The following is a 21,149-nucleotide window of genomic DNA, read 5'->3' as shown; positions in this document are numbered from 1 at the left end:
CCATCGGTAACGGTGAGGTAAGTAGCAACATTGGACAGGTAGTGGGGACATAGAGAGGGTAGTTGGATGATAATGACGAGGAGGCGCAATAATATAAGGGGCGACGGGGAAGCGCGAGTGTTAGAGGGACACCAGGTAGATCAGATGAGGCTGTGTGATTGCACAGGTGTGCAAGTGAACAAGTGTATGAGTGAGTAATGGTGATTGAGTGTTGTGTTGAGCAAATGGTCCTGGAGGAAGGAGGGTGCAGGAGGCACCCGGTGTGATGGCACAGGTGTGCAAATACAGGTGTATGGAGAATGGTTGAATGGAATACATGGAGTATGGAATATATGGAGTATGGAATGGATGGTATGGAGTGAGTATGGTGGAAACTGTGGAGTGGAGTGGATGGTGCGAAGGTGTGAATGGGGGAAGAGTGGACCCCCATCACGAATACCCGGGGAGGGTAGTTTAAGAGTTAGGTAGAGGGAGTAGGTAAATTGTGGTTGGATATTGGCATCTGTGGTGCGTGTGGAAGAATGGAGTTTGGATGGGTGCATTAGTGATGTGGAAATGGCTGGGCGTGTGGCCTGTTAGTGTGTGTGTAGTTAAATGGGCACTCCACCACTGTAGGATGTCGGCCAGGTGAGGCCGCAGGTGGGCTCTGGGAGCCGGTAGAGTTGTGGATGGGGCCCGAGGATCCGGAGGACAGACCCGGGTGGCCCAGTGCCAGAGAGGGCACCGAGTGGGGTAAGCGCCAAGGAGGGCCGTCCCCAGTTAGATAGGTTACGTTAAGGAGCAGGTAAGCTCGGAGGCAACTACAGTGGTGGAGGTGTGCAGGTGGGTAGACCTGCTGGGAGAGCCACACGACCCAGTCCTGAAATTGTGCAAAGGCACAGGGAGTTGAATCGGGGGAGTGAGACCCCAAATTGATGAAGCACCACAGTTTGGTCAATGGGAATTTGGTTCTTAAAACCGCATAGAGTAAGATTGCCAATGGATTGGCAGGGAATGACCCCGGGTAGTGTAAAGTGTGTTAATGTCATTTAGAAGGTAGATAGGATTGAAGGCTCCTCGCACCATCTACATCCACTCACCTGAGGTGACAAAACTCCGCACCATGCCATGGTTGTTTTTGTTATTTTTCTGTGCAAATGTTTGGAATGTGAGACGCATCATGACGTGGGTGAGACATTGTGCTTTGTGTTCCATCTCTCTCTCTCCTTATGAGGATTGATGATGAATTGGTGATGGCAAATCTGGTTAGAAGGATTGTGGTGACGAATTTGGCATTAGGGGAAATATGGGGAAGACGAGACAGTAGCGACGAATTGGTAATGTGTAGATTTTTGTAAATATGGGGTAAGGGCAAGGGTAGAGTAGGTAACAGGGGGGGTGACGTACGGTAGGGACGAGCTTTTCTCCGCTCAGTCTCCAGACGTACCCCACCTTGCATTGCCTTAATTGATGTGTACCCTTGTGACCTTACCCCTCGCTCACCTGTCTTCTGTTCCCCTGTCTCCCACCCGAGGACTGTGCTCTCTGGGCACCAAGGGGAGCGTGCGGGAGTCCGCCATTGTGAGCCAGAACTCCCGCAACCAGCATGCATTGCATTGATGCACCACGTATGGACCGCCGTTCTGCGGCCAAGCACCACTTTATGGACCCCATGTTTTGGGGCCTGGCACCTCTGCTGGAACCGGCCACGATGGGCCGGCAACTTGCTTGCGGACCTCGGTAAGGTGGCACCTATGCCAAACAGGTGGACCACCCTTTGTTGGCCCCTGTGGCCCTAAATAAAAATTGACACGTTCTGTGCTGTTTATTATTGCCAAATAGGCCGCATGAAGAAAGAAAACATCAGGAAGAACATCGGCCCAGCAGAGAAGAGGAAGACCACCACCAGTTGTTTTTTTGTTGTTTCATTATTATGAACTGGTGACTGTTGCACCGAATGGTGCTTTTGGTGCGGTTTTGGTATTTATTGGTGCTCCTTATGGTACTGGTGCATCAATGCAATGCGTGCTGTCTCCTCCCTCCCAACAGGAATTTCTTTTTGTCTCCCCAAAAGAAAAATCACAGGTCCTGGGTTGCGTTTTGTAAATAGTCAAAATAATGTCAATGTAAATAATGCTCCCCCGCCGGAAATGTTTAGTTTGAGAATTAATTCCGCAATTCGCTTAGCTGTGGGTGTGAAACTGTTAGGCAGGGTGCAACGCAATTCGCGGAACATATTTATTCGTGTTTTAAAATTGTCGCACTCAGGGTCAGGTTAATTGTAGAGGGTTACTATACCTGCGTGTCACACTAAAGGTAAAATTTTCGGGCCGGGACGTCCAGTAAGGAAGGAGGTTGCAGTGTTGAGGATTTGGGAATCCTGTGTGTAATTTGTTGTAAAATATACCCTTTTGTGTGCTGTAAATATTCCCTGTAAATATCACCCTCCAATTGTAAAGATCAGAGGTCACCCTTAGTTAATCCATCGCACACACGTAGCAAATCATAGCTTTCCCCTCGTAGTTATGTCCTTAATATATGTCAGTATAAGGCTCTGTGGTCCACTAATTCATTGCGTTGCATCAATTAAATAAGATAGGATCCCTCCGATGCCCCCATGGCATCTTCAAAGTACCAGGTTTGCTGGGTTTGCTGCACTTGCCTCCATTGGCCACGAGGTAATCTCGGACAAGAAAGGCGTGTCTCCACCTCGTCATAGAGGGGAGGAGTGAGCCAGCTCTTGCCGACCAACCAAGAACGAGGGGTTTGGCTTTGCGAGGGCGTAGAGAGAACGTTCGCATAGGCTTGAGGGTGTGGCCAATAAAACCCGTCACGCGGCGACCCCCAGGGAGTGCAGATGAGATACGAGAGAGAGAAGGCAGATGAACCGGTGGAGAGCACGTGGCGCATGAGGCGGAGGGATCCCTGAAAGAGCAAGCGGCGCATGAGGCGGAGGAATCCCTGAAAGAGCACGCGACGCAACAGCACGCAGCAGCTTCGGGTTTCAACGGCAGTATCGATCGTGGCCGCAAAGAAACGCGCCATGCGAGACCGATCCAGAGGGCGGCGGCTGCTCCCTCCCGGCCCGACCATGCTTCGGTCCGAGCTGAACCTTCCTCTCCCCCCAGCCAATCCACTCGGCAATTCCCCATTCGCGTAAGTCTGATTGTTCGTCTGTCTTTCATGTTGTCTTGGGGTTTATAAGTAAGACTGTATAGTTAAGCTAATAATTGCACTGTGTCTCCTGCTCCTTCCATTGCCTTGTAAATCGTATTTCAATTCTTTTCTGCTTTAGTTGTGTGTAAATAATAATAAATATCTGTTCTTCCTACCTTGTCTTCTTCTTCACATTCGGTCGCTTTAGAGGTTTCCATATTGAGGGTACGTGGCGCGATTCGGCCAACGAATATAAATCGGGTCTAGTCTTGGTAAACGGCTCACGCCGCAGTTCGCTTCGCTCGGTGCAAATCATCCATTACGTTGTGGCCGTGAGCGGGGAGTATTTCCTTGCGTACCGGGAGGCGCTGGTATTTAGGTCATAGGACGGTTGGGCCTAATACCCGACCCAGCACCGACCGGGCATGACGTCATACCCCCGGGACCACGTCGGTCAGTCATAAGCGAGGGGATTAATTCCCCCTCGATAAGGGGAACAGAGGCCGACGTTGGGTTCCGTAACAATATATATATATATATATATTGTTACGGTTTTTCGAACCTTCACTTTGTAAATTTAGTAGTAAATTTCCTGTGTACATTTCCCCTTAATTGGCTGTTAATTGATCGCACCTTAGTGAGTCCATCGCATCACGTAGCAAATCATAGGCTTCCCTCAATAGTTATTTCATTATTATGTGTATCAGTATAAGGCTGTGTGTCCAATAGTTGATCTTACGTTGCACCAAAATCAAATAAGATAGATCCCCTTTTCAAATCCCCCAAAGCCTCCATTTCCAACAGCATTACCAACTGCATTCGCCGCCATTGCCATGTGCTCTAACTCGGGGAAGAAGGGCGTTGCCCGCCCATCGTCATCAGGAGGAGGAGTCAGCCAGCCCAGATCGACCAACCAAGAATGAGTGGGTTTGGCTTGAGGGGTCGGAGAAAGAAACATCGAGCAGGTTCGAGGGCGGGGTTATAAAACCCGTTGCATCAGCCCCCACCAGTAGATGCGTAAGAGAGAGATGAGCAAAGGAGCACGCACTAAGAGATACGTGGAGGGAGGTGCTTGGACATGGAGAGATTCTGTGGAGAGGTGAGCTTGCGGTTCTGCTGAGAGAGACACTGTTTCAACAGCCCCAGCAACGTGAAGCCCTGACGCGCTGCGGCGCGCAAAAACCTGCTGCGTGAATCAGATTGCGGGGGAGTCGGCGGCCGTTCGCCTCTAGCCTGCCGTTCTGCCCGGACCTGAACCTTCCTCTCCTTCCAGCCATTCATGCCTGCCTACAATTCCCCATTCATGTGAGTCTGCCCGTCGTCTGTCCTTTGTGTTGTCCTGGGTATAAGTTAAGCCTGTATAAGTAAGAATTGCCCTGTGCATCTGCTTTTTCATTTTCCCTGTAAATTACTTTTATCTCTTCTTTTCTTTGGTTGTGTAAATAGCAGTTAATAAATATCTGTTCCTCCATTCTTTGATTTCTTCTTTCTCATCCGATCGTTTTAGAGATTGCCCCATTGAGTTCCTGTGGTGCGATTTCGGCCAAAGCTCCGCAATCGGGTTAGTCATTGTTTAACGGCCCGCGTCGCAGTTCGCTCGCTCGGCGCAACCAATCAAATTACACTGCGGCACGGGCTGGGGTGTTTCCTTGCGTCCCGGAAGGCGCTGGTACTTAGGTCATAGGACGGATAGGCCTAATACCCTACCCAGCGCTGACCGGGCATGACGTCATACCCTCAGGATTGGCGACGGCCAGTATAAAGGACGAGGGGTTAACCCCCCTTGGAAAGGGGAGTGCCGTCATCCCGGATCCGTAACAATTGGTGTCAGGAGTGGGATTCCACATGAGCTGCACACCGACCAGGGACGAAATTTTGAAAGCCAATTACTAAAAGATGTGTGCAGACTCCTGTCAATTCGGAAAACCAGGACCATGCCCTTGCGGCCACAATCTGACGGGATGGTGGAAAGATTTAACAGAACATTAATACAACAACTGGCACTGTTCACCACCACCCGTCAGGATGACTGGGACGAACATCTCCCGTACTTGTTAATGGCCTACCGAACCAGCCAGCACGGGGCCACCGCATGCAGTCCAGCATTGCTTATGTATGGGCGGGAGTTGCGGCTCCCACCGACTTGCTATGCGGTCCCGTGCCAGACACCACTGATATCCCGCCGAGGGAGGGTTACGCACATCACCTGGAGGAAGGCATGGAACGGGTCCATGCCTTCGCCCGCCGCCAGCTCCATCTGGCGGGGGCCAAGATGAAGCGCAGGTACGACCACCGGAGCCAGGGGAGTCAGTACGCTCCGGGGATGAATATTTGGTTCTTTAATCCCCGGAGGCGGAAGGGTAGGTGCCCAAACCTCACCTCCCCCTGGCAAGGCCCGGGAGTCGTCCTGTCGCAAGTCTGTGACGTGGTCGTAAAGATCAAAATGGGGCCACGGCCCCTCCCTCGGATCGTCCATGCTGACCGGATAAGACCTTATGCCGGTGAGCAGGCACCCTCATGGATCGCCTCGGCTCTAGATGCCGAGGCAGGACCCAGTACCTCACATGACGGGGGCTCATAGTGCAAGAGGACTGGGGGGTGATAGTGGGAGATGCCCGATGTGGTGGGATGGCAACTCTGCCATCCCTCACACCTGGGCACATGAACACTAGTTATGGGGTTTTGGCAGTGTAAGCTCGCCGAGGGAGGGTTTGGATAATGTATAGGGATCTGGAAAAATGGCAATAGGTAACGGTAGAGGTAAGTAGCGACATTGTACCTGTAGTGGGGACGTAGAATAGAGTAGTTTGGTTTATAACGACGAGGGAGCGCGATAATATAAGGGGCGACTGGGAAGCGTGAGTTTCAGAAGGGAGTAGTCAGCTTAGATGATGCCGTGTGTTTGTGGTTTATTGGATGAGGAATTGGTATGGAAGTTTTTGCGGGTGAGCATGTTGAGCAAATGAGGCAATGCTCGTGAATGGTGCCGTGTGTGTGTGTTGGCAGTGTATTCAGTAGCGTATTGTGAAAAGTGTGAGGTGATTGTGAGTGTATTGAATGAATGAAGAAGCCTGGGAAGAAGGAGGGTTCAAGTGCCACCAGGTGTGTGTGAGCACAGGTGTGCAAATCCAGGTGAGAATGGTTGTGTGGAATAAATGGTATGGAATACATGGAGTATGGAATGGATGGTGTGGAGTGAGTATGGTGGAAAATGTGGAGTGGAGTGGTTGGTGCGAAGGGAGTGTATGGGGAGGATGGACCCCTATCACGAATACCCGGGGAGGGTAGTTTAAGAGTTAGGTAGAGGGTATAGGTAAATTGTGGTTGGATATTGGCATCTGTGGTGCGTGTGGAAGAATGGTGTTTGGATGGGTGCATTAGTGACGTGGAAATGGCTGGGCGTGTGGCCTGTTAGTGTGTGTAGTTGAATGGGCACTCCGCCACTGTGAGGATGTCGGCCAGGTGAGGCCGCAGGTGGGCTCTGGGAGCCAGTAGAGTTGTTCAGTGGGGCCCGAGGATCCAGAGGACGGACCCGGGTAGCCCAGTGCCAGAGAGGGCACTGAGAGGGGAGAGCGCCAGAGGGCCATCCCCAGGGAGATATGTTAGGGTAAGGAGCAGGTAAGCTCGGAGGCAACTGCAGTGGCGGAGGTGTGCAGGTGAGTAGACCTGCCGGGAGAGCCACACGACTCAGTCCTGAAATTGTGCAAAGGCACAGGGAGTTGAACCGGGGGAGTGAGACCCCATATTGATGAGCACCACAGTTTGGTCAATGGGAGTTTGGCTCTTAGAACCGCATCGTGTAAAGTGCCAATGGTTTGGCAGGGAAAAGACCCCGGGTAGTGTCAAGTGTGTTAATGTCATTTAGGAAGTAGATAGGATTGAAATCTCCTCACACCATCTGCATCCACTCACCTGAGGTGACGACGTAACTCCACACCATGCCATGTTTTGTTATTTTATTTCTGTGCAAATGTTTTGGATTGTGAGATGCATCATGACATGGGTTTGACATTGTGCAGTTTGTTCCATCTCTCCCTCCTTATGAGGATTGATGATGAATTGGTGATGGCAAATTTAGACATTGGGATTGTAATGAATTTGGAATTAGGGGAGATATGGGGAAGACGTGACGGTGGTGACGAATTTGTAAATGTGTAGGTTTTGTAAATATGGGGTAAGGGCAAGGGTAGAGTAGGTGACAGGGGCGGTGGCATAGGGTAGGGACGAGCTTTCTCACTTCGCTCTCCGTGCGCACCTCGTTCTGCATTACCTGTGTTGATGTGTACCCTTGCGCCCTTGCCCTCGCTAACGCTGCCACTTTGTCTTCCTTCCCCGACCCATGGATCGTGCTCTCTGGGCACTGAGGGGGAGCGTGGGGGAGTCTGCGTCTGTGTGCCCAAATTCTCGCTGCCAGCTGCTTGCATCGATGCACCACTTTATGGACCACGTTGTTGTGGCCGAGCACCACCATATGGACCACAGTACTGTGGCCAAGCACCACTTATGGACCACAAGTTTTTTGGCATGGCCCCTCTGCTGGGACCGGCCACGATGGCCCAAGATCTTGCTTGCGGACCTAGGTGAGGTGGCACCAAGCCATACAGGTGAACCACCCATAGTCGGCCCCTGTTGGCCATAAATAAAAACGGACACGTTTTGTGCATTTTAAATTTTATTATTACAAATAGGCAGCAAGCAAGAAGAGCAAGAAAGACAGCATCAGGAAGAACATCGGCCAGCAGAGCAGGAGCTCAGAAGAGAGTCATCAGTTTGTTATTATTGAAATGTGATGACATGTGTGAAATGAGCACTGGATGGTGCTTTTCGTGCTGATTGTGTTGATTGGTGCTTCATGGTGCTTTGGTGTTTATTGGTGCTGGTGCGTAGATGCAGTGCATGCTGTCTCCTCCCTCCCACAGGATTCTTTTTGTTTCCTAAAAAGAAAAATAACAGGTCCTGGGTTGCAGTGTAAATACAATTAACGTCACTTGTAAATAATGCTCCCCACCGTAAATGTGTAGTTTGAAAACCATTCCGTAATTCGGTTATTCTGTGGGTGTGAATCTGTTAGTTGGGTGCAATGCAACAGGGGGACATATTTATTGTGTTTTAAAATGGTCGCACTCAGGGTCAGATTAATAGTAGAGGGTTACCACACCTGAGTGTCACACTAAGTTAAAGTTTTGTCGGCCCGAGCCGTGCCGTGAGGAATGAGGGTGCTGTGTTACGGTTTTTAGAACCTTCACTTTGTAAATTTAGTAGTAAATTTCCTGTGTACATTTCCCCTTAATTGGCTGTTAATTGATCGCACCTTAGTTAGTCCATCGCATCACGTAGCAAATCATAGGCTTCCCTCAATAGTTATTTCATTATTATGTGTATCAGTATAAGGCTGTGTGTCCAATAGTCGATCTTATGTTGCACCAAAATCAAATAAGATAGATCCCCTTTTCAAATCCCCCAAAGCCTCCATTTCCAACTGCATTTCCAACTGCATTCGCCGCCATTGCCATGTGCTCTAACTCGGGGAAGAAGGGCATTGCCCGCCCATCGTCATCAGGAGGAGGAGTCAGCCAGCCCCGATCTACCAACCAAGAATGAGTGGGTTTAGCTTGAGGGGGCGGAGAAAGAAACATCGAGCAGGTTCGAGGGCGGGGTTATAAAACCCGTTGCATCAGCCCCCACCAGGAGATGCGTAAGAGAGAGATGAGCAAAGGAGCACGCACTAAGAGATATGTGGAGGGAGGTGCTTGGACGTGGAGAGATTCTGCGGAGAGGTGAGCTTGCGGTTCTGCTGAGAGAGACGCTGTTTCAACAGCCCCAGCAACGTGAAGCCCTGACGCGCTGCGGCGCGCAAAATCTGCTGCGTGAACCAGATTGCGGGGGAGTCGGTGGCTGTTCGCCTCCAGCCTGCCGTTCTGCCCGGACCTGAACCTTCCTCTCCTTCCAGCCATTCATTCCTGCCTACAATTCCCCATTCGTGTGAGTCTGCCCATCGTCTGTCCTTTGTGTTGTCCTGGGTATAAGTTAGCCTGTATAAGTAAGAATTGCCCTGTGTATCTGCTTTTTTATTTTCCCTGTAAATTACTTTTATCTTTTCTTTTCTTTGGTTGTGTAAATAGTAGTTAATAAATATCTGTTCCTCCATTCTTTGATTTCTTCTTTCTCATCTGATCGTTTTAGAGATTTCCCCATTGAGTTCCTGTGGTGCGATTTCGGCCAAAGCTCCGCAATCGGGTTAGTCATTGTTTAACGGCCCGCGCCACAGTTCGCTCGCTCGGCGCAACCAATCAAATTACACTGCGGCACGGGTGTTTCCTTGCGTCCCGGAAGGTGCTGGTCCTTAGGTCATAGGACGGATAGGCCTAATACCCTACCCAGCGCTGACCGGGCGTGATGTCATACCCTCAGGATCGGCGACGGCCAGTATAAAGGACAAGGGGTTAACCCCCCTTGGCAAGGGGAGCGCCGTCGTCCCAGATCCATAACAATATACATATATATACATATATATTGTTACGGAACCGGAGAGGGCTTCCCTCGTTGCCCTGCGGAGATTAACCCACCGTTCCTTCTACTAACCACTCTCCATTCCTGGTCGTCCCAACGCTCCCTCCCGCCCGCAGCGCCGCCAGGGTATTCGGGCCAGAAAGTCGGAATGGCCTTCCCGGGACCTGAGTGCAACGCTCGGTCATGAGACAGGGAAGAGACGGCCGTTCGAGCTACGGTTTTAGGTTACCGAGCGGGTTTAGTAACCCGTAGTTCGAACCATTAACAACTACACCCGATTATAACGTTGGCCAAATTGCGCTATGCTAAATCAATGATGGAAAGCACACGACAACTGGGAAAGATGAAACGACGCAAGGGGGGTACAGTTCTCAAGACCTCCGGAGGAGGGTGTAATTACAGTGGTGGAGAAAAGGGGTAGATTACAAGGCAGAGTGAGGTAAAGACACAGAAGAGATGGGCACTTAAATACAGGCTTATTTATACCCAGACAGACCACGGACAAACGGACAAGGCAGACTCACACAGGGATTGATGGCAGGAATGGACAGGTAAGTCGATGGCACAAGGTGCACCTTGGCTCGGGGACAGGATAAAGCACGGTCCAAAGATGCAGGGAGGTCTCACAGCGCTCGGAGGGTACGTCTTTCTTTCTTCAAGCTCAGCGCGCATCTGACGTCACCTATCTCTCACTGCGCATGCTCAACGGGGAGTGACACGCCCTCGGCTGGTTGGTTACGCCCCAACTGGGGCCGGTCCGCCGCTTCCATTGGGTGCGGGGGTTACCGGGCTCCGCCCTTGACGAGGAGCCGACAGGGAGCCATCTTCTGCCCCTGTTGGGTAACCCCGTCGAGCACATGTCCGATGGCGGCTCGTTGGGAAGGCCTGGTGCCCTCCCACCACTCCTACCAACCAAGCCGGAGTGAGGACGCGCACTCCCTGCGCTCGTTGTTGTTGTTGTTGTTGTTGTTGTTGCTGCTGAAGAGAACTGTGAGGAAGAGCTGTGGGGAGGTATTGGGAGGTCCTAAATTTCCTAACGGTGCCATATAATCACATTCTGGTGCAACAAAGGGTCAGAATTAATGGAAACGAATCCTTAACTGACATAGACTAAGAATAACCAGCAAGATGTCCTATAGTTGTCTACATGAGATGCGGTGGACCTGGATGCGACATTTAATGGGGGAAATAGGGGGAGGTCGGGTCTACAGAGTGTTGTTTGCAGAAAATGGGACTAGGGAATGGGGGATTGGGGAGAGTTGGGAAGTATTGAGGAAATAGGGGAATATTTACAAGCGGATATGGATGGATGCAAATCCCATATCCGCAACACTGCACCCTTCTCGACCTCGGGGCGTCCCGACCCGATAAATTTTTACCTACTTTAGTGTGGCACTCAGATGTAGTTCCCTCTACTATTAACTCAACCCTGAGTGCGACAGTTTTACAGATGTTCACAAATGAGTAAATATGTCCCCCTGCGACGTTGCACCCTTCTCCTAACAGAAACACACCCACAGGATAACCGAATCGCGGAAAGCATCCTCAAACTAAACATACAGCCAGTAGGGAGCATCATTTATACAAGACTACACTGATATTTACACTACGATCCAGGACCTGTTCTTTGAGGAACACATGCAGATGTTATGCATAGGGAGAGCACGCATGCCAGCATCGATACACCAACCCACGAGTGCCCTGTGGCCCTACGGCCTTTAATAATGTGCAGAGCACCCCTTCCAAGCACCAAAAGCACCACCCCATTATGCACAGTCAGCACCATCCGGTGCACCAATAAAGTGTTCAATAAAAAATGCACAATCAAGTGTCCATGGTCACCGGTGGTGTCGCAGCCGGCCGATGTTCTGCCGCTGGTCTTGTCTTCATGGAGTGCACTTGGCCTTCTGGCTTCTGGCCTATTTAGAAATAAAGAAAGGCGCCAACCGCGTCCATTTCTTAATTGTGGCTGTCAGGGGGGCCAACTAAAAGTGGTTCACCTGTATGGCATAGGTGCCACGTTGACCCAGAGGTCCATCAACGGGTGGTGCTTGACCGCAAAAGAACTGCGGTCCATTGTGGGCAGCCACAAAAATTGCGGTCCATATGGTGTATCGATCCAGGCAGCAAGCAGCGGAAGTACAGGCCCACAACTGCGGAGCCAGCACCTCTCTCTCCTCTCTCTCTGCCCCAAAGCCAGATCCTCGGAGGTGGGAGACAAAAGAAGACAGGTGAGTAAGGTGGTAAGGGCGCAAAAGTGCATGCAATATAAGGTAATGCACACTGGGGGCACATGGGAACCAGGTGAGACAGGTACGTTCCTACCGTACGCCCCCCCCCCCCACCAGGTAACCTACGTTGCCCCTCCCCTACCCCTTACTGTATCCACAAAACACAACACTACCCATAAACTTATACTTTACACATCAACAAACGTCCCTACTGTCTTCCCCGTTCCTCCCATAAACCAAATTCGTCTTCTCTCCCTCCTAACCAATCAAATTTGCCATTTCCAACTCTCATCAAAATTTGCCATCACCAATTCATCATCAGTCCCTCCTAAGGAGGGAGAGATGGAATCACCCCAATGTCTCATCCACGTCGTGATGCGTCTCACAAATCCAAACAGCAATTCTCATTTCCTGCAACACAAAACAAAGAAAACACAGGTGTGGAGTCATCATCATCACCTCAGGTAAGTGGCTGCGTATGGTGCGACAGGTTCATCAATCCTAACTATTTCCTAAATGACTTTAACAACTTTACATTACCCGGGGTCTTTCTCCTACCAAACCATTGGCCCTCATTACTCTATGTGGTTCGAAGAACCAAAATCCCATTGACCATCTGTGGTGCACACCATCAATTTGGGTCTCACTCCCCGATTCAACACTCGGTGCTCCCGCACAATTTCGATGGCTGGGTCGTGTGACGCTCCCAGCAGGTCCGCCCACCTGCACACCTCCACCACTGTTGTTGCCTACCGAGCTCACCTGCTCCTCACCCTAACCTAACTAACTGGGGAAGGCCCTCTTGCACTCTCACGCCCTCGGTGCCCTCTCTGGCACGGGCTGCCTGATCCACACCCGGGATCCTCAGGCACCCACTGACACTAACGGCTCCCAGAGCCCACCTGCGGCCTCACCTGGCCGACATCTAACAGTGGCGGAGTGCCCAACCATTCACACTCATACTAACAGGCCACACGACCAGCCAATTTCACCACACCAATGCACCCATCCACAATACCATTCTGCAACCGCACCACAAATGCCAATATCCAACCACAATTTACCTATACCTTCTAACTACTCTTTAAACTACCCTCCCTGGGTACTCGTGAAAAGGGGTCCACTCTTCCCCCATCCACACCTTCGCACCATGCACACCACTCCGTACCACTTACTCCAACTCTCTCCACACCACTCATTCTCTGCTCCATATATTCCACACACCTGTACTTGCACACCTGTGCTCTCATACTTGGTGCCGCCTGCACCCTTCTCTCCCCCAAAGCTCCTTCAATCATTCAATACAATGCACAACCACAATCGTTCCTCATGCACTGCTCCATACACTTCCACGCTCAAAACCATTCACAATCACCTTCTCAAGCATTGCCTAGCAATTCCTCATTACACCAAGCCCGAGAGGCACCCATCGGCTGCACCACGGACGCACCCATCGGCTGCACCACGGACGCACCCACGGGCTGCACCACGGACACACGCACTGGCGGCACCACGGACACACGCACCGGCGGCACCATGGGCAAACCCATCGGCTGCACCATTGGCACGCGCACCGGCGGCACCACAGACACACCCACCAGCTGCACCACGGACATGCGCAGCGGCGGCACCATGGACACACCCATCAGCTGCACCACGGACACGCGCACCGGCGGCACCACGGACACACGCACCGGCGGCACCATGGACAAACCCATAGGCTGCACCATGGACACGCGCACCGGCGGCACCATGGACACACCCACCGGCTGCACCACGGACACACGCACCGGCAGCACCATGGACACACCCATCGGCTGCACCACGGACATAACCAACAGCTGCACCATGGACACACCCCCCGGCTGCCCCTCGGACGTACCCACCAAGCGTTCCACACACCTGTTCGTCACTTGCACCCCATGCAAGCTCATTCACTCAACACAATGTCACTCATCTCACACTTCTCACAATACGCTTCTGAATACACCTCCAACACTCACACGGCATCATTTGATCTAACTACTCCCTTCTAAAACTCGCGCTCCTCCATCTTCCCTTACACTCAGCGCTCCCACGTCATTATCAAACACTAAGCTACTATGTCCCCACTACAGGTACCAAGTCTCCTACTTAAATCTTGTCACCTCTTGTCACCTCTAGTCCCTATCAATATAACCAAGCCCTCCCTGGCTCGGTTGTCATAGCCACCCCATAAACTATAGCGCATTTGCCCCCATCATGGGAAGGGTGGCAGGGATGCCACCCTTACCCACCCAGGTATGCTCGTAGATCACTCTTGCCGTCATACGGCGCGAGTGGGACCTTGTGGGACCACCTCGTATGTGAGTCGTTGCCCGCCTGCCGGACCCCGTGCATCACCCCTTGCGGGGTCAGCGCGGGGCCGAACCGGCCGGGCCCCCACAGTACATAACCCCCAAGGGGCTCCCGTGCCTCCCCTGTCCCTCTAAAAACTACCCCTGTTGGTGTCGATGCATGGGTCACGCTTCCGCAACCCGCTACCCATTCCATACCACCACAACCCTTGCTCACTCACACCTCGCACCTCTCCCATCACCGGACCCTCTCGCTCGCACCCTCGTTCCATACACTCCGGACCAGCCATACACCTCACTCTTGGCCTCTCACGAACATCCGGGTCCATCTCGACCCCCAAGCTTATTAAATCACCTGGCGCATCATACGCACGACCATATTGGTCACCATTACACCGGGTCCTCTTTCTCTTCGCTTCTCCTCCATCACCTGCGAATCCCTCATCCGGTTAATGAGCACATCATCACGATCCGAACACAGACTTTGGACCAATTCTTTTACTTCCTCTTTTATCTCTTTCTTATCCCCTCTCCGTCGCTTCTTAATTTCGCTCACCCCTTCTTCCACTTCTTCTAATTTCTGCTTCACCTCCTTCATCTCCTCGTGCGCCCCCTTAAGTTCTTCCTCTAACTCCACCTTATTTTTTTCTATGTGCTCCCGCACCTCCCGCTCTTTAACCTCCATCACCTCTACCACCTCGTTCATTTTCCTCGTCAGGTCCTCATGTACCGTCTGACACTCTTTTTTAATTACCCCTACGTCCTTTTTCATCTCCTTCTGTGTTGATTTAAAACCCTCTATTACCGCTGTGTTCTTCTTTACCTGGTCCCTCAACTTCTTTTGTCCCACTGTCAGCTGTTCTACTCCCAGCGTCAACTCCTCTATACCACCTTGCAATTTTACAGTCCCCTTTCTCACCTCCTTCTCCATGCGCTCCTCACAGTGCCTCACCTCCTCGCGCACTCCTCCGACCTCCTCACTCACACCTCTTCTGATCTCCCCTCCCATCACTTGCATCTCCTGCCCAGATGCCACCCTCATCTGCTCCATTTCCTCCCTGTGAGCATCCAATTTAGTTTCTACCCCCATTCTGACCCCCTCTATCTGCTGCCCCATTTGTTGAACTTCCCTTTCCGCTTGGTCCCTCATGTCCCTCAATTTGCCTTCCATACTGTTTTCTAACCCCTCTAACCCCTTTTTCATCCCTTCCATTTGATTCTCTTGAGCGGCCATTCTGTTTTCTACCCCCGTTAACCCCCCCTGTATTTCCCCTAATCTATTGTCTAACCCCTCAAATTTGTTTCCTAATCCCTCTATTCTACTCCCTAACCCTCCGATCTGGGCCCCCATGTCCTCCCTCAATTTCTCGCTATTGGACCCCATGTCATTCCTTAAACCCCCGATCTGGTTTCCCATGTCCTCCCTCAATTTCTCGCTATTGGACCCCATGTCATTCCTCAATTTCTCGCTATTCTGGGCCAACAGGGCCCCTATTTGCGCCATGAGGACTTGCATGTCCATCGGCGGCACAGGTACAGCTACCGCAATCCCCTGCGCGGCGCCGACCTGTTGTTCGCGCTCCTCTTCCCCATGCCTAGCGCCGCCATTTTGCGAACCTGCCGCCCTCACTGCTTCGCTCTCCTCATGTCCCTCAATTTGGTCCTGGATCGACCCTGCCTCACTCTCCTCTACCGGAACCCAGCCGTCTTGATCTCCCATAGCGCGACTTTCAAATTTTATTATTATTATTATTTTTTATTTTTTCAACTAAATATCGGGTGCTCCAATTTTGACCAAATTTTCCACAAAAAGCACAAAATTTTTAGTGCGGGACTCGAAATTCCACGCCCAGACACCAATTGTTACGGAACCGGAGAGGGCTTCCCTCGTTGCCCTGCGGAGATTAACCCGCCGTTCCTTCTACTAACCACTCTCCGTTCCTGGTCGTCCCAACGCTCCCTCCCGCCCGCAGCGCCGCCAGGGTATTCGGGCCAGAAAGTCGGAATGGCCTTCCCGGGACCTGAGTGCAACGCTCGGTCGTGAGACAGGGAAGAGACGGACGTTCGAGCTACGGTTTTAGGTTACCGAGCGGGTTTAGTAACCCGTAGTTCGAACCATTAACAACTACACCCGATTATAACGTTGGCCAAATCGCGCTATGCTAAATCAATGATGGAAAGGACACGACGACTGGGAAAGATGAAACGACGCAAGGGGGGTACAGTTCTCAAGACCTCCGGAGGAGGGTGTAATTACAGTGGTGGAGAAAAGGGGTAGATTACAAGGCAGAGTGAGGTAAAGACACAGAAGAGATGGGCTCTTAAATACAGGCTTATTTATACCCAGACAGACCACGGACAAACGGACAAGGCAGACTCACACAGGGATTGATGGCATAAGGTGCACCTTGGCTCGGGGACAGGATAAAGCATGGTCCAAAGATGCAGGGAGGTCTCACAGCGCTCGGAGGGTACCTCTTTCTTTCTTCAAGCTCAGCGCGCATCTGACGTCACCTCTCTCTCACTGCGCATGCTCAACGGGGAGTGACACGCCCTTGGCTGGTTGGTTACGCCCCAACTGGGGCCGGTCCGCCGCTTCCATTGGGTGCGGGGGTTACCGGGCTCCGCCCTTGACGAGGAGCCGACAGGGAGCCATCTTCTGCCCCTGTTGGGTAACCCCGTTGAGCACATGTCCGATGGCGGCTCGTTGGGAAGGCCTGGTGCCCTCCCACCACTCCTACCAACCAGGCCGGAGTGAGGACGCGCACTCCCTGCGCTCGTTGTTGTTGTTGTTGTTGTTGTTGTTGCTGCTGCTGAAGAGAACTGTGAGGAAGAGCTGCGGGGAGGTATTGGGAGGTCCTAAACATCCTAACGGTGCCATACAATCACATTCTGGTGCAATGAAGGGTCAGAATTAATGGAAACGAATCCTTAACTGACATAGACTAAGAATAACGAGCAAGATGTCCTATAGTTGTCTACATGAGATGCGGTGGACCTGGATGCGACATTTAATGGGGGAAATAGGAGGAGGTCGGGTCTACAGAGTGTTGTTTACAGAAAATGGGACTAGGGAATGGGGGATTGGGGAGAGTTGGGAAGTATTGAGGAAATAGGGGAATATTTACAAGCGGATATGGATGGATGCAAATCCCATATCCGCAACAATATATACACATATATATATATACACACATATATATATATATATATATATATATATATATATATATATATATATATATATATATATATATATATATATATATATATATATATATATATATATACACATACATACACATTGTGTATTTGAGTTGTAAAAGGAGGAAACCAAATAAGAACTTAATGTGTATTTTTCAGTGGGCTTGTGTAACTTCCACCAAATGATTTTGAACTTAGGCCATGGTGTCATTTTCCATAATGTCAGATATTAGCACTTGCATAGATAGCTGCAATGAAACAATTTTCATCTGTAGTTGTGTACCTTTTTTGGAAACACAGGCTTTGGGTAATGACCATTGTTATGTGTGCTTCCTGCTGTCATGTGGAGCATACCTAATTGGCTGAAGTTAACAGGCATGTTAAAGGTAACCTATTATCCTTGATGGTGGGGCAGTCCACGGCAGGGGCGACAAGAAAAATCGTCCACTTGGCACTTTTGATTGAAGCAACTGGGAAACAATTCACTTTTATCTTCTTCCACTGGCATACTGAACGTTGTTATTGTTGGGGGTGTTCATAAAGTTCCCTCCCAGCCGCATTTCCGCCTTCTTTCCCCCACAATCATGTTTGATTGTTCATAAACATTCTCAACTAGATGTGCGAAAGGGTTTCTGGACTTTAAGCATATTTAAAACCACTCATCCCGATAATGCAGAATATTTTAATTGAGGTTGACCCAGTACCTCAATTATCAGGTTTATAATATTAGGACAAACTCAATAACCTTTTGGCAAAATTTATACCATGTTCATGTTGAACCTTTCCATCAAGTTTCACAAGTGAAAGTTATGCATACTGGGCTTATTCAACAGAGTTAGGAAGGATTCCCCTGTGGGTGGACTTGATTGATTAATAAATTGTGAATTGCTGCACGGTGTTAGTCTCTCTTTTATTTAAGCATAAATGAAAGAGAGATGGATACGATACATCACGTGCTTGTCAAATGAAGCCATGTAAGTTTTGGAATGCTTTGTTTCTGTCTTTGTTTCTGTTCATCATAATTAATGGCCTCATATATGCAATGGGTGGTGATACAGAAGTTGCATTGTGAACAGTATTGCTCAAATTTGTCAACTGTTTTGAGGTACAGTCTGTCTGACATCTTTTATGCCTCATATAAACCCTCAATCACTTGATCATGGCAAAAGTGAAAGATGATGCTTGAGAAGGATGGCTGTTGGACAAACCTGATCTACTATCATGTCCATCTGAATTCAGGATGGATATATATATATATATATATATATATATATATATATATATATATATATATATATATATATATATATATATATATATAGATATATATATATATTATACAGACTTGACATTTAATATGGAATATATATTTTTTCTTGACTTGGGTTTCCTTTCTGAACTCAGAATATCAATCTGGTGAGTTTCTTTTACACTTCGGTGATTTCTATGTTGAAAGAACCATGTCACTGATTGTCTGTCGCAGCAAGAAGTCAATAACAAGATTATATCACAGGTGGCGTGACAAAATGTACGGACAGGTACATTTGACGATTGGCTTCACAATCGGGTATATAAGTGTTGTTGCGTTCTGTATTAGTGGAAAACAACTGCTGCACGTCTACGAAAGTTATTGCCGCTTCCTCTGGAGATGGTCCGTCAACTCGGCAATGCTGTTTGTCATGGAGTGGTGGCTTTACGAAATTCCGGCATGAAACAGTGTGCTATTGCTCGGCAGTATGGCATCACTCAAGGTCAGGTGTCAAAGATCCCGAAACGAAATGCTCAGAGGGGTGTCCCTCCTCCAATATCGAGGCCAGGACTTCCCCACAGAACAACAAGGAGGGATGATCGCCAGCTGCACCGGTTAGTCCGCAATGGCCGTACCAAGTCAGCTAATCGGCTTAGGGCTGAGTGGCAGCAACTGACAAATGTGCCTGTATCCAGAAGGCTAGTCAACCAACGACTGGTTCAAGCAGGCTATCATGCCAGGCGTCCCCTGAGAAAGCCACGCCTGACAAGACAACACCGACAGCGACGATTGCAGTGGGCCAGAGAGCACCGTCAATGGCAGCCAGGACACTGCAATCACGTGATCTTCAGTGACGAGTCTTGATTTCTGGTCTATCGTCAAGATGGCCATGTCCGAGTGTGCAGACAAGTGCATGAAGCCTACAACGAAGATTGTATAGTGCTAAGAGTCCAAGCTGGAGGTTGTGGGGTGACCGTTTGGGCTGCTTTTCATGCAGGGGGCAAAACTGACCTCGTTGTTCTGAATGGAAACCTGAACCAGTTCAAGTACAGGGCCATTCTGGAAGAAACATTGCTTCCATTTGCTCGTGTAGCCTTTCGAGGAAACTTTGTCTTCCAAGATGACAATGCATGGCCTCATCGTGCTCGCATGATCCAACACTTTCTTGCTGACCGTGCTGTAGAGCATGTGGAGTGGCCTGCCATGTCCCCGGATATGGATCCGATCGAGAACTTGTGGGCAGAATTAACACGTCAAATCGACAAATTGGACCAGCAGCCTGCCTCTGTGCGTGAATTGCAGCAGGCTATTGTAACTGCATGGCAAGCGATTCCTGTCCAAACCTTGGCAAATCTCATGAACAGCATGCCTCAACGTGTACGTGCTCTCCTGAATGCTCGTGGGGGTTACACGAAGTACTGAACTGTAATTTTACTGTCCGTAATCCCAGTTGTAATTTAACTTTTGTTTTTGTTAAAAAAAAAATTTGGCTAATGTGCAAAATAAAGAAATACTTCTGGAAAACGTACAGAAGTTTAACACAGTACTGTCCATTAATTGAGTTCAATATCAGTTTACATCACTTTCAAGGATCAATTTATTTGCTTCGAAATGTCAAATGTGGTTTTTGTTTCTTTTAAAGGTCACATTAACAAAATCTAGAATAATTTCAACATAATTCCAATGAACTTTTGGTTCTAAGTCAACTTGAAAAGTAAGTTCACCCCCACAAAAAAAAAATTCCATATTAAATGCCAAGTCTGTATATATATATATATAACAAAGGGGGAGGGGAATAACAGCTCCCCATATATATATATATATATATATATATATATATATATATATATATATATATATATATATATATATATATATATATATATATATATATATATATATATATATATATATATACAGTATATATATATATATATATATATATATATATATATATATATATATATATATATATATATATATATATATATATATACATATATATATATATATATATATATATATATATGTATATATATATATATATATATATATATGTATATATATATATATATATATATATATATATATATATATATATATATATATATATATATATATACAGTGATCCCTCGTTTATCGCGGGGGTTACGTTCCAGAACCCCCCGCGATAGACGAAAATCCGCGAAGTAGCGACCATATTTTTATTTTATTATTTATATATATTTTAAAGCGTTATGACCCTCCCCACACTCTTATTAACCTTTCCCACACTCTTATTAACCTTTCTCACACTCTTATTAACCTTTCCCATACTCTTATAAACACTTCCTATACTCTTAAACACTTTTTACACTCTTAGTAGGGGAGCTCCCAATAGAGTTCGTGACCATTTTCCCGTGATCAAGGTTTGAAGGTTGATTTTGAAAGATAAAAATATATATAAAAAAATAAGCTTGGGTATCTTTTTTTAAAATGCGGGCT

Source organism: Myxine glutinosa, chromosome 10 (genome assembly GCF_964187855.1).
Source record: "Myxine glutinosa chromosome 10, kmMyxGlut1.1, whole genome shotgun sequence".
Classification (NCBI taxonomy): Eukaryota; Metazoa; Chordata; class Myxini; order Myxiniformes; family Myxinidae; genus Myxine; species Myxine glutinosa.
This window is presented reverse-complemented; position numbering follows the sequence as displayed.